Source organism: Cervus elaphus, chromosome 11, assembly GCF_910594005.1.
Source record: "Cervus elaphus chromosome 11, mCerEla1.1, whole genome shotgun sequence".
Lineage (NCBI taxonomy): Eukaryota > Metazoa > Chordata > Mammalia > Artiodactyla > Cervidae > Cervus > Cervus elaphus.
The window spans coordinates 97,208,693-97,221,279 of record NC_057825.1 but is presented as its reverse complement, the minus strand read 5'-3'; the positions used below and the strand labels follow the sequence as shown (position 1 = coordinate 97,221,279).

Below are 12,587 nucleotides of genomic sequence, written 5' to 3'. Positions count from 1 at the left end.
TGAAGGAATCACGTGGGTACTCCTTCACACTCCAGATGGGTGTGAGCGAATCTCCCAGCCTGGGGAGGGCAATTCCTCAGTTATTGCCCGATTCTGTTTCTCCCTGGAGGCAGGAAAGTCCTCTCCATTGGCCAGGATGGTCCTCTCCATCCTTCCCAGGGTGCAACAATCAGCACTGCTTATGTCTGACTTCTACTTGCAGAATGATCATTTTACATCGCATTCCTTCTCCAGCACCAAGCCTGGGAGCCACAGACCAACGGCAAAAGCCACAGATTAGACACGGAGAGACAGGCACCAGGTGGGCGAAGCCATGCGGTGTCCCAACAGCAGGATGCACACCTCCCACCTGGGTGTCACCTCTGCCCTCTGACATCTCCCCTGGCTGTGGGTAAGAGCACTGTCCTTCCTCGGTCTTAGGCAGCTCAGGCTGCATCAAGTAGCAGCTTCAACCACAGACAACTACTCCTCACAGTTCCGGAGACTGGGGCCCAACAGAAAGCTGCTGGCCAGCTTCCTTCCTGGTGAGGGCTCTCTTCCCGGCTTGCCGGCGGTGGCCTTCTACCATGTCCTCACGTGGTAGACAGAAGATCATCTTTCTCCTGTCCTTCTTTATAAGGGCACCAAGCCCATCACAAAGTCTCCATCCTCACAACCTAATTCCCTGCCCCAGGCCCCATCTCCAAATACTATCACATGGGGGTTAGGGTTCCAATGTCTGAATTTGGGGGGGAACCCAATCATTCAGTCCATAGTAGCTTCCTTGGCCCAAAGGCCATGAATGAGCCCTTCAGGTTCTCTCATCATGGATGAATTTGTGTCGACTTTTTGTTTAAAGCCAAGCAGAAGGTAAAAGGTTTTACTACTTAATAACACCAATTTTATCATCACTTAGCATAACTTCCTTCTGACAATTTTATCATCACTTACAATAACTTCCATTAGGGTAATAAGGCATTAAGTAGATGTTGATTGCAAATAATCTGCTTACATTCACTAATTATATGGAGACTGATTTTTTTCTCCTGTTTAAAATGTAATTTTAAAACATCAATACTTCCTAAATACAAGACTTATCAAAGTGAGGAGACACTTTGGCCTCAGAGATAGAAAATGAGATTTTCATATATTTGGCAAGTGCCCGATTACCGGATGAACATCAATGAAGGATTCATCTTCAGCAATAATGTAAATGACTCACTCTAGCTGATTTGCTCTCACCTTCTCTCCCTTGGGGTCAAATTAATATGTTTACTCCCGACAAGCCATTTTATTCAGCAGAGAATATTGATGCTGGCTGCCGTCTCACAGGGTGGGGACGGGGGCAATCTAGCACGTGGTCTTTACAGAGATTAAGTATAAATTGCCAGGCTCTGAATTTTACGAGACTTCCATAGCTGCGAAGTGCTAGTTTAAGTGAGGTGTAGAGGGGCTCTGGCTACATTATATTTTTATTTAAGGCTGCTATAAAGTTTTGTAAGGCTATCCATTACAACCCTGGCTTTCAGGTAGCTATCATAACTCAATGGGAATAATAATACTACTATTACTATGACTACTGGCAAATTGCTACCTGAATATTGGCAAGAAGACAGATTCTAATTATTTGTTCTCAATCTGATAAAAATAACCTTTGGTTATTTTCAAGTTTATAAGATCAATAATGCCCAGACCTGGGTTATCACAGACTTCCTTTAAGGTTCTTCTGCAATCAGAAATGATTTCATCAACGAACATTTTCTAACCTCTTTTTCAGTAGTATATTCAGATCTTGTTAACTTAGTGGGAATAAAAAATAATTCAGATTTCAGTTAAAAAAATGACAATGATAGTTTGCACTGTATAATATTTTTAACTATTTAAAAACAATTTTCTTCTCTCATGCTCTCTTTAGAAGATCCTGAGCATTAGTTGAACACATCTTATGTGTTATATTTTATGGATTGGGCAGGTATTCCCTGTTTTATAGATAAGGAACCAAGGTTTAGAGAAATCAAGTGACTTGCTCCAGGCCATATGAGTGACTTTCCACAGTGAGAACAGAAGGACTTAGGTGTCCTGATCAATAGCCTTTCAGCTATAGAATGTGAGATGCCTAAGATGACAAATGTACACACACTCTTTTTAATGTACCTTCATCACAGTACATCCTTTGCAAGGGTTCAGATGAATAGATGTAGGCCCTGCAGGCCCAACATTGACAATCTTTATATTTACAAGAACATAGGTCTAATTATTACAAATTCTGCTACAATTAGGCCCAAATGTTCGATTTTCCACGTGTTCCTCTTAATTAAAAATGAAATGAAAAAGAAGCCATCAAAATTATATAAATAAAAGCAGATGAAATGCAGTACGGGAAGCTCTTCTATGATAACATTCCCTTCAATAAAATCCATTGGTTAATTTGGTTGATAAAAGCAGTGTTACAGTTAAATAAGAATGAACACACACTGGGTAAATATTTGTGGTTTCCAGCCTGTACCACCATGATAAAGGTAATTTAGCTTAAAAGCAGTCATCATCTTTCTTCATAACTGATAAAGCATTACTAATTGTGTGTGTTAATATGATACAATATGGAATTGAATCGAGATTTTATCTTAATAACATCTCCACTAAATTAAGGACGGCGTTGGATGACAGCAAAGATAAGTCTGTTTATCTCCTAGTAGGACATTAAAAAAAACTGTGAAGAGATGGTCCGGTGAGTATGTTCTCTATACTATTTTAGCTGCTAGTTGTATTACATTTATCATCACTGTTGTAAACAACACTTTCTGGAGGGATAATCTAGATAATGTTTTATGGAGAAAAGTAATACTTTAATTATGATACACAAGATACCAATCTTTTCCTTTCCATGTCTGATAGGATATTTCTATAAACAAGATGCTGGGTGGAAAATGATTCGACTTGGCTGCAAGGAAATAAACATCCTTCACAGCTATTTCACCACCTCTGAGACTCTACAAGCACGAGACGGGCAGACAGGGGTTGCCACAGAGAGAACTCCCTGCTTTGTGGGAGCGAACGATAATGATTTAACTGCAAGAATGCTCGTGCCATGGTTCCCGTTCGTCCCTTCCTCCAGACCCTGAGCTGTCTGTCAGCGTGTGGCTGGGGTGTGCATGACCTGGGGAGGCTCTCAGCTGTGTCCCTGCCTGACTGGACGTGCAGGACTCCCTTCGGGGCACTGTCTAGCTGGAGGCCCGAGGCCTGAGAAACCCAGCTCCTTTCTCCACCTGGACCTGGCAGGCCTCACCTGATGCATGCATCACTGCCATAGCCCTGGCTGCCCTGAAGGACCCGGAGAGGTTTTGAATGACAGTTGTTTAGTCTGTGAAAGTGTTTGTCTTTACAAGCACATGATGCAAACTGCTGTGAATTTACTGTGAGCAAAAGACCCCCCCGCCCCTCCCAGCCACACATCTCTATGTGGCCTAGTGCCCTGTCGTCTCGCCTCTGGGGGCAGACAGCCCAGCCCCCCACACATGTGCAGACCTAACTCCTCACTGCCGATTTTCAGCACATGCGTCACACAGTCGTGTCTGATACAACACAAGTGTAAACAACCAGAGTTGTTATCAAGTTCTGGCTGAGAATGAAAGCAGTTCAAGAATAAATACAAACCTCCCCCCAAATATGTTGTTCACAAAATCAGCCTGCAGGAGTGGATGCCAACCCTATTTTTATATCGACCTGATGGAATTCTTAATACTCAGCAAAAAAGAAAATCAGAGTTTAACATGAAGTAGGAGATGTAATAAATAATGAACAACACTAACAGCTTAGCATCCTAAGGAAACAGATGGAAAACTTCTCTCCCGAGATCACTGCTTCCAAAATTAGAGAAAGGGCTTCTGGATGTGTTCAGGGTGGAGAGTTCAAGCCTGAATTTCAATGAGGTGGGAATACTTTTTAGTAGGGATGCAAGACTTTCCGGTCTCCCTTTTAGAAAACACAAAAAGGATGGCATTCATCTGCTTTACCCAGGACTCGAAGGCAAAACCTCAGGCTCTTCCAGAATATTGGATTCAATTAAACCAGGGAAGATGCTGCTGGGGCTTTGTTGCCTACGGAAGTGTTACGATGCCATCGTCTGTCCAGGAAAAGAAAGGACCACCCATCCACATGCTGAAAGTCCTCAGAATACCAGAGCATCAGGAATACAGGAATCCTTTCCATGAGGAAAGCCTGACCAGCCATGGTTTCTTAACGGGCTAAAAGGCCAGTGACCCTTTCTCAGGGACCCTGAAGGCCTGTCTTCTGGACCTACAGCTGCAGCAGGGTGGACACGTGCCAGTGGAAGAGTGAGGGTGAGGCTGGACCGGGCCACCTGGCTCTCTGCTCTGAACTACCTGGGAACAGCACGCATGCCTAAGTCCCTCTTTACTCCCTTTCCAGGAAAGAAGCTAGAAAGAGGTGTGTCAGATGGACATGCCAAAGCACAGGTAATCTTGGGGAGCTCGTAGGCCACCAATCCCAGTCCTTCTGGCTCTCCAGAGTCCCCCCTTCTTCAGCTGCCATCTTTAGGAAGTTGCTTGACTGTACCACATCCTCCTGAGAGGCAGGTGCGTGCCTGTGACCTTCTTGTCACTGTTCAGGAAACCCCAGGTGGGTTCCAGCCCCTTCTGCATCAATCCCAGTGATAATGAAGTCCTTCTTTAGACTTTGGCTTTGCAACTGATTCAAAGCACCTCTGCTAGTATTGTCATCATCTCACCAACACATTCTAATGGCTCTCAGAAATTGGTGAGAGCAAAATTTGCATAAACAGATGATCCAAAATACTCTGGTTGGGGCTTGGGGCCATCCAGAACAGTCTGGCTGTTCTGAGAATGACTTCCCTGGGAGACTGGAGCCTGATGTATCACTAGGTATCCCGATCCCGGCAAAACTCCAACAGGCTCCTGACTGAAATCTTGAGTCTAAAAACCATGAACTGGGAACACTGCAGATTGTGAGGTGTTCCAGTTTCACCACAGTGGTTCTGAACTTTTCAACCCATGACACAATGAACACAAATGGATGGTCAAGCCAAACCCAAGTTCAAAATGTCAGAAAATAGGAGATAAGGTAACTTTCCTCAATTTCAGGAAAGGATAGGAAATGATGAAGTCAAAAGCATGTTTTTCAAAACCATAGCAGCTTCTCTTTTCAAAACCAAGAACTTTCCTGTCCAGTGGTTAAGACTCTCTGTTTCCACTGCAGGGGGTAGGGGTTCTATCCCTGGTCTGGGACCTAAGATCCCACATGCTGTGTGGAGCAGCAAAATAAATTTAAAAAGAAAGAGGTCATCGGTCCTGCCCTGTCTCAAGGGAAGAGGATCATACGAGGCAAGAATACGAAGAAGTGGGGTTTATGGGGGACACCCTATGTGTCTTCCTGCCATAGCACATGGTTACCAAAATCAGGAAGTTGATGCTATCCTTCTCAGGGGACCAGAACCTGATGTCAGTTTGTCCCATCATTGATGATATAAACTCTGATCTACTAGGTTTCTCATCTGTAGTAAATTTACCAATTTCCCCTTCGTAATTATTAAGTCATAACCTGTTCTTCATCAAATCTTTACCCAATAATTTTAGCAAAATTAATGATCTTTGTCTGATTCAGCTATTCCCAGGATCACTGCAAATTTTGGAGGCTTTGTCAATTCCATCCTTCCATTTTCCTTTTATTAGCTGGCATTCTGCATCCTCTCTCCCTGCATGTATGTGGGTATCTAAGTATGTTTGCATGTGGGTTTGTATGTCAGCGTGGACTCATGGATTCTTATTATTTTAGTGGTTTAAGGTCTATTACTGTCCTTATTTATTCTGATGTTCAAATTGTCCCAGGCTTGGTCAGAGGGAACACTTGCATGCTGGCTCCTATCTTTTAAGTTCTTCTAACATCTCCCCATCATTCTGTGCATGCTTCCTTACTTTCCGGCATAACAGTGATCCAGGTCCACCTTGTACGCTCCTGGCACAGCCCTGGAATCAAGTCATTTTTCTTGGGAGTGCTGGTTCCTTGTCTTGGAGAATGGCATGTAGAAACCAAGATCAGTGTGCGTGACAGGCTTTCAGATAAATATATGGATGGTAAACATGGAGAGACCACTGCAGCGACTGGAACAGTGGACACCAGGAGTGCTGTCGGTTAGAGGCCAAGAGCCCCACCGTAGACAGCCTGTCTCTTGCCCTGAAGTGTTTAGAACCACGCCAGACCCTTAATGGGTCCTCCACAACTACCTGGTGATTGATTTATCCATCCACTGACCATATTTATTGTTCGATAATAGAGCTGAAGTTACTCTTGTTGTTCAGTCGCTAAGTCGTGTCCAACTCTTCTAATCCTGTGAACTGCAGCATGCCAGGCTTCCCTGTCCTTTATTATCTCCAGGAGTTTGCTCAGATTCAAGTCCATTAAGTCAACAACCTTATCTAACTGTCTCATTCTCTGTCACCCTCTTCTCCTCTTGCATTCATCAGGGTCTTTTCCCATGAGTCAGCTCTTCACATCAGCTGGCCAAAGTATTGGAGCTTCAGCTTCAGTCCTCCCAATGAATACTCAGAGTTGATTTCCTTTAGGATTGACTGGTTTGATCTCCTTGCTGTTCAAGGGACTCTCAAGAATCTTCTCCAACACCACAATTTGAAAGCATCTTTTCTTCAGTGCTCAGCCTTCTTTATGGTCCAGCTCTCACAATAGTACATAACTACTGGAAAAACCATACCTTTGACTATATGGACTTTTATTGGCAAAGTGATGTTTCTGCTTTTTAATACACTGTGTAGGTTTGTCATAGCTTTCCTTCCAAAGAGCAAGTGTCTTCTAATTTCATGGCTTTATTAGATGTATTTCCCTGGACTTTTGCAATAGGTAAAATCCAGTGAGTGAGCAGTTTGGAGATCATCTAGGCCACCCCTCTATTCAGTTAACAAGGCCTCTTGGACCTCAGGGGTCTTCCCAGGTGCCTCAGTGGTAAAGAATCCACCTGCCAAGCAAGAGATGCAGGAGACACAGGAGACTCGGGTTTAATCCCTGCATCAGGAAGATCCTCTGGAGGAGGGACTGCCAACCCACTCCAGAATTCTTGCCTGTAAAATCCCATGGACAGAGAGCCTGGCAGCCTCAGCCCATAGGGTCACAAAGAGTCAGACACAACTGAGCACGTGAGCACACACACACGACCTCACCAAGGGAAATGCCGTCTCCAAGTCACACGGGTACATGGCCAGCAGCAGAGCCAGGCCTGGACACCAATCCTCCTGGCTCCAAGCCCTGCATGCCACACACCTCTCATGAGAACCATCTGTAATGAGGCACCAAAAAGAATCCTTTCCGTTGAACAGGGAAGGTTTTCTCAAGCCTCTCCCCTTACTGCCCTAATGTGGCCTGGCCTGGGAGCCATGCCTCCTTCCCAAGCCCACACCGGCGACCACTACCTGGATCAAGGTAATGGGCTTCAGCAACATATGTTTAGGGGAGTCACACTCCACGCCAAGCACTGCAAGTTCTGAGCACACACACTACTGGTTTTCTTGACCATCGAGACCACCTGCAGGGCTGTAAGGAGGGTGGTGACTCGGGGAGGGACATGGCCTCCCATCTCCGCCCTGAGGTCCTCGGTGTCTATTGCATGGCAAGAGTATGCTGTGTTACTCTTTATTCATTAAAAATACATACAATTTTCTAAAACTCTAGATGAAACTGTAGCTGCAGGTTACTCAGACCTTCTTCCAGGCCCAGTATCTTGCATATTTCCTCTGTCGTCAACACAAACACCTTGCAAGGAAGCTATAATTAGCTCCCATTTTTCTTTGGAAAAACCTGAGGCCGAAGAGGTAAGCAGCCTCATCTAAGGTCACACAAAAGGGGTGGAGGTAAGAGGGCTGGGGGCTAGCCCCCTCACCCACAGACTCTGAAGCAGGACGTCCCCCTGGACAGAGGTATTCGAAGGGGGTCAGAGGCCAAAAGGCTGATGTGCATGGCTGGGTAGCCTGTGCTCCCAGAAGGGGGCATCCCCTGGGCCTTTGCCCGACTCCTTTCACAAGCCTGTCTCCCCAAGCCCCAGCCCCGGGCAGGCTCCTCAGGCCAGGCTCCAGGCTGCCCTCTCTAGCTGGGGCATCTTCACTGGCTTCTTTCTTCCCGGAAGGACTTAGTTCCAGTTCTCAGCTTTTAAGTCCCCGAAAGTCTTCTGGCAGGGCCAGCCCATAAATGTCCCAGCTTGGCCGGAGACAGCAGTAAGCCACACCGAGGTTTCCCTCACACGACTTGGAGCTTTGCCTGGACTGCTCTCTAAGGGAGGGCGGCAGTGTGGAGATGGGATTTGTCTGGTGCAGAAAGAGTTCCAGGAAACACTCCTGGGATAGGACCTGAGATGGAAATAGGACCTATTGCTCAGGACTCTACTCGGGAAGCTTTGCCTGAAACACCTTAAACAAGCAGTAATTTCCACCGAGAGACCAATACTCGAATGAAAAGGTGCTAATGACTCCAGACGGTGCAGGCATCAGGGTTTCCAAGAGCAGCTAAGAGTCTGGATCTTTTGGAGTTAGATCTGGATTCCAGTGCCAGTTCTAAGGGGCACATCCCCTTAACCAGAAGAGAGACTAAACATGTCATCCCCTCCCAGGGGCCTGTCTGGCCTAAAGTTAATGAAGCCTAAGATTTATGTGTAGTTGTAGTTTTGTGTCACTTGTTTGGGAGGAAGTGCTCTCAAAGTGTAGTAGGGAAGAACCTCTATTCTTAGTCATTAAAGGGATGCTGCCTATAAACTGAAATTGTATATAATGGCCCATCTCTGGGAACCCTGCCTCCCAGGTAATGATCATTAAGCTAAAAACTTTTCTGTTTAGCTCACAGGAGACACACTGACCAGACTGTGTGAATGACTACAGGAAGGAAGAAATGAACATATCCCTTCTGGAGACTGAGCTGAACCAGAAAATAGTTAACTTCATTCCCTCCCCTTTTAGTACAAAAGAAGCCTGAATTCTAACCCAGGCAAGATGGCTCTCTGGGACACAAGTCCACCATCTTCTCGGTCTGCCAGCTCTCTCCAGAATAAAGCCACTATCCTTTGTCCCAACAACTCATCTCTCGATTTATTGGCCTCACTGTGTGGTGAGCGGGGTGAGCTTAGACTGGGTAACAGAACTGCGTATGCTCCAAAGCCTTGACTCCACTTCTGCGGTTGCTATGGGCCATTTATGTGTTTGGAGGGACAATCCTTACGCCCTAAGGTGTAGGTGCTACAGGAGAAGCAACAGCATTCAGAGCTCGCGGCCCAAGCACAGCCCCAGGAATCTGTGGACTGAAAGCGTCATCGTCCATGAGGCCTTGGCTCTACTCCTCCCCTTCTCCCCACCTGCCTGCACTGTGCCAAGTCGCTTTAGTCCTATATGACTCGTTGAGACCTCATGGACTGTAGCCTGCCAGGATCCTCTGTCCATGAGATTCTCCAGGCAAGAGTACTGGATTGAGTTGCCATTTTCTCCTGCAGGGGATCTTCCCAACCCAAGGATCAAACTCTCATCTCTTAAGTCTTCTGCATGAGGCAGGAGGGTCCTTTACCACTAGCCCCACCTGCCTGGGTCTCTTGAAAGCATGTACCTGAAAGCACCTGGAACAAAAAAGTGCTATTCAAATGTCCAAGGTGAGCATGTCCTGCCTTTTTCAGACCTTGCCCCCTGGCACAGAGGATCCCCAACTAGCATACGCTGGCATCACGAGAGGGATCTGGGGAAATACAGATATCTGGACTCTACCCCAAGCCAATTAAATCAGAGACCCTGGGAGCAGAGCTCAGGCATGGGCTCTGGGTTTTTGTCCCTCAGCTGCTGCTGCTGTGTATCCAAGGTTGGGAATCACCATCTCAGAAAGCCTTCCTGTTCCTCTCAGACCTTGTATTTCTGGAACATTGATCCCAGAATACTTCTCTTCACCATTCATTTGTGCTTAGCATTCGCTTCCTTGTACTGTCACTTGTCATTTTGTTTCTGCCTCCTAGGGTAGGTGGTGAGTATCTTCACACCCTCCCCATCTTCCCCTTGTCCCCTTAGCACACCACCCCCGCCAGCTCTTGGCATTTGAATATACCTCCAGTGGTGAGCAGAAGAAAGGAGCTGGTTGTCTGCTGTGCACCCAGGGACAGTTAATCTACTGGAAGATAGGAGAATAGCCACCACATGTGTCACTTTACGTGCCAGAAGCTTCCATGCTAGGAGCCCCATAAGGTGTTAAGGCATCCGCTGGAGAAGGCGCTGATCAGTCCCAGTTGACAGGTGAGAGAGGTAAGGCTCACAAAGACGCAGTGGTTTGCCCGAGGTCACAGGGCTCCCCAGTGCTGGTCTGTGGCTCTGAAGCACAAGCTCTTCTCTGAGCAGGCTGCCCCAACTATGGTCTCATTGATGCAAGGGTTGATCAGAGAGAAAGTCTTTGGGTCCAAGACTCGGTGCCAGCTCAAGCAGAGATCAAGAGGACAGTAAAACTGAGACTCGAATTTCACTGCACATGTTCCTGATATGATTAATACTTGTTTTGTGTGGCCAGGCTGAGAACCAAATGACTAACTCAGCTATGAAATCTGGGTGCTTTCCTGAGTTCCTGGGGAAATAAATGAATAATAAGGTAACCTATAAATATTTAATTGTCGATTAGAGGTTTTTCCTTTTTTGGACGGGAATCAACATCTTTTGATAATTGCACCTGAAAGCTGCAAATAATCTCTGACCCTTACGCTTCTTGGTGAAACCTATGTAAATGATCTCTTCAAAAATAAATCTATTTGGAGTAGAAGACCAGGTGGGAAAGATGAAGAGTGAAACCATTCTAACTTGGAGGTCATTTCACCACGAGGGTGTGAGGACAGGGCTGGAAGCAGGCAGGCAGTGGGTGCATAAGTGAAAGGCTTACTCTGTCCAGGCTGCCCCCTGTTCTCCTTTATGCCCAGGGGGAAAAAAAAAAAAGGTGAAAGTTGTTAGTCACTCAGTCGTGTCTGACTTTTTGCAACACCATGAACTGTAGCCCGCCAGGCTCCTCTGTCAATGGGACTTCCCAGACAAGAATCCTGGAGTGGGTAGGCAATCCCTTCTCTAGGGGGTCTTCCCCACCCAGGGATCAAACCCAGGTCTCCTGCATTGGCAGGCGGATTCTTGACCACCTGAGCCACCAGGGAAGCCCTATGCCCAGAAAAGCATCCACCAAATCCCACGTTGATCTCAGATGACTCAGAATTTCCTGCCCTGTTGTATGGTTACTGGAGCCAAAAGGCTAAGGCAGTTGTTCCTCCTCAGTGGTTAGAAGTCTGATCCTGGAGCTATTTCTAAATGCAGTCCAGAAAGTCTGGTTCTGTGGGTCCAGCTGGGGCCAACGGAGGGCTCAGGAATCTGTCATCTTAGTGGACATCCCAGACTCATCAAGGCTGTGAGATGTAAGCTTTACATCACAGACTCAGGATGCCTCAAAGGTCACTAGGTTCAACCTCCCCTTTTTGTCTTATCCCCCATCCCATCAGGGGTCCCCTGTACTCCTCTCTGGGCTTTCAGAATCAACACCTGTGGAAAGGAAGGGAGGGGAGGAAGGCAGGATTGGACCAGGTGAGAAGCCTGGCTGCAATGCAGACTCAGTGAAGGCCCACTCAGCTCCACAAGGGGAGTTCTGCAGCAGGAAGGGCCATTCAGAGAGGTCCCAAGCCAAGTGAGTAGAAAGATCCGTGCCTTTGTACCTCTGCACGGAGCAGTTATTCCTGAAGGGGGCTGACAGCCAGGTGACATCTCCAGCAGCACTCCAGCATCTAGGGGAGGGAGTGCTGTGGGGACCTGCTTGGTCCCACAACGTCCACCATGGTTCTCTCTACTACTAATTATCTTCTTCCTCCAGGACTTTCACAACTCAGGACTATAACCTCCTACACATGCTGGGTGAATACTCAGCTGAGGAACTCTGTAGCTTGCGAACATATTCTTTCTCTAAAGGCATACAACATGCTTTAGTGGCTCTCCCATATAATGGGCAGGCAGGTGGCACTAGTGGTAAAGAACCTGCCTGCAAATGCGGGTTGGATCCCTGGGTTAGAATCCCCTGGAGGAGGGCATGGCAACCCACTTCAATATTCTTGCCTGGAGAATCCCACGGACAGAGGAGCCTGGCGGGCTACAGTCGATGGGGTCGCAAGGAGTCAGATACACCTGAGCACCTTAGCATGTGCGCACAACCTTCATACAGAGGCAAAGTCAAGATGTGTCAGATGCAGTCCTGTGGGCCCCTCTAAGGACACTGTTGTGGTCATGATTCATTGCAAACATCTCTGTACCCCAGATCCTCTGCTTAGAAAATATCCACAAATTTAGCCCTCAAATAAACCCATGAAGCGGGACCTACAAAATCATTGTTCTCATTTTACTGATGAAGGAATTTTGAGATGTTCAGAGCAATTAAATACATTGCCTGATATCCCATGCAGTTGGTGGGTGAGCCTGAATGAGAACTCAGGTCCCCTGGCATGCTGCTCACCAGCGTTAAAAATATTCACTTTGAAGCCTGGGTCCCAGGCCACATCTCCGAAGGGGAACCAACAGAGAACCACACACTGC

The 12,587-nt window shown here is 46.7% G+C and overlaps 1 long non-coding RNA gene across 1 annotated transcript; it reads right to left on the bottom strand.

Annotated features, from left to right (window-relative positions):
- Window positions 1–7,030: 7,030 nt before the first annotated feature.
- LOC122702566 lies at window positions 7,031–12,199 on the bottom strand. The gene is made up of 3 exons (XR_006343281.1): window positions 12,096–12,199; window positions 7,769–7,776; window positions 7,031–7,062 (listed from the first exon to the last, which is right to left on the bottom strand). It is a non-coding gene; the product is annotated as an uncharacterized LOC122702566 (long non-coding RNA).
- Between the last annotated feature and the right edge of the window lie 388 nt (window positions 12,200–12,587).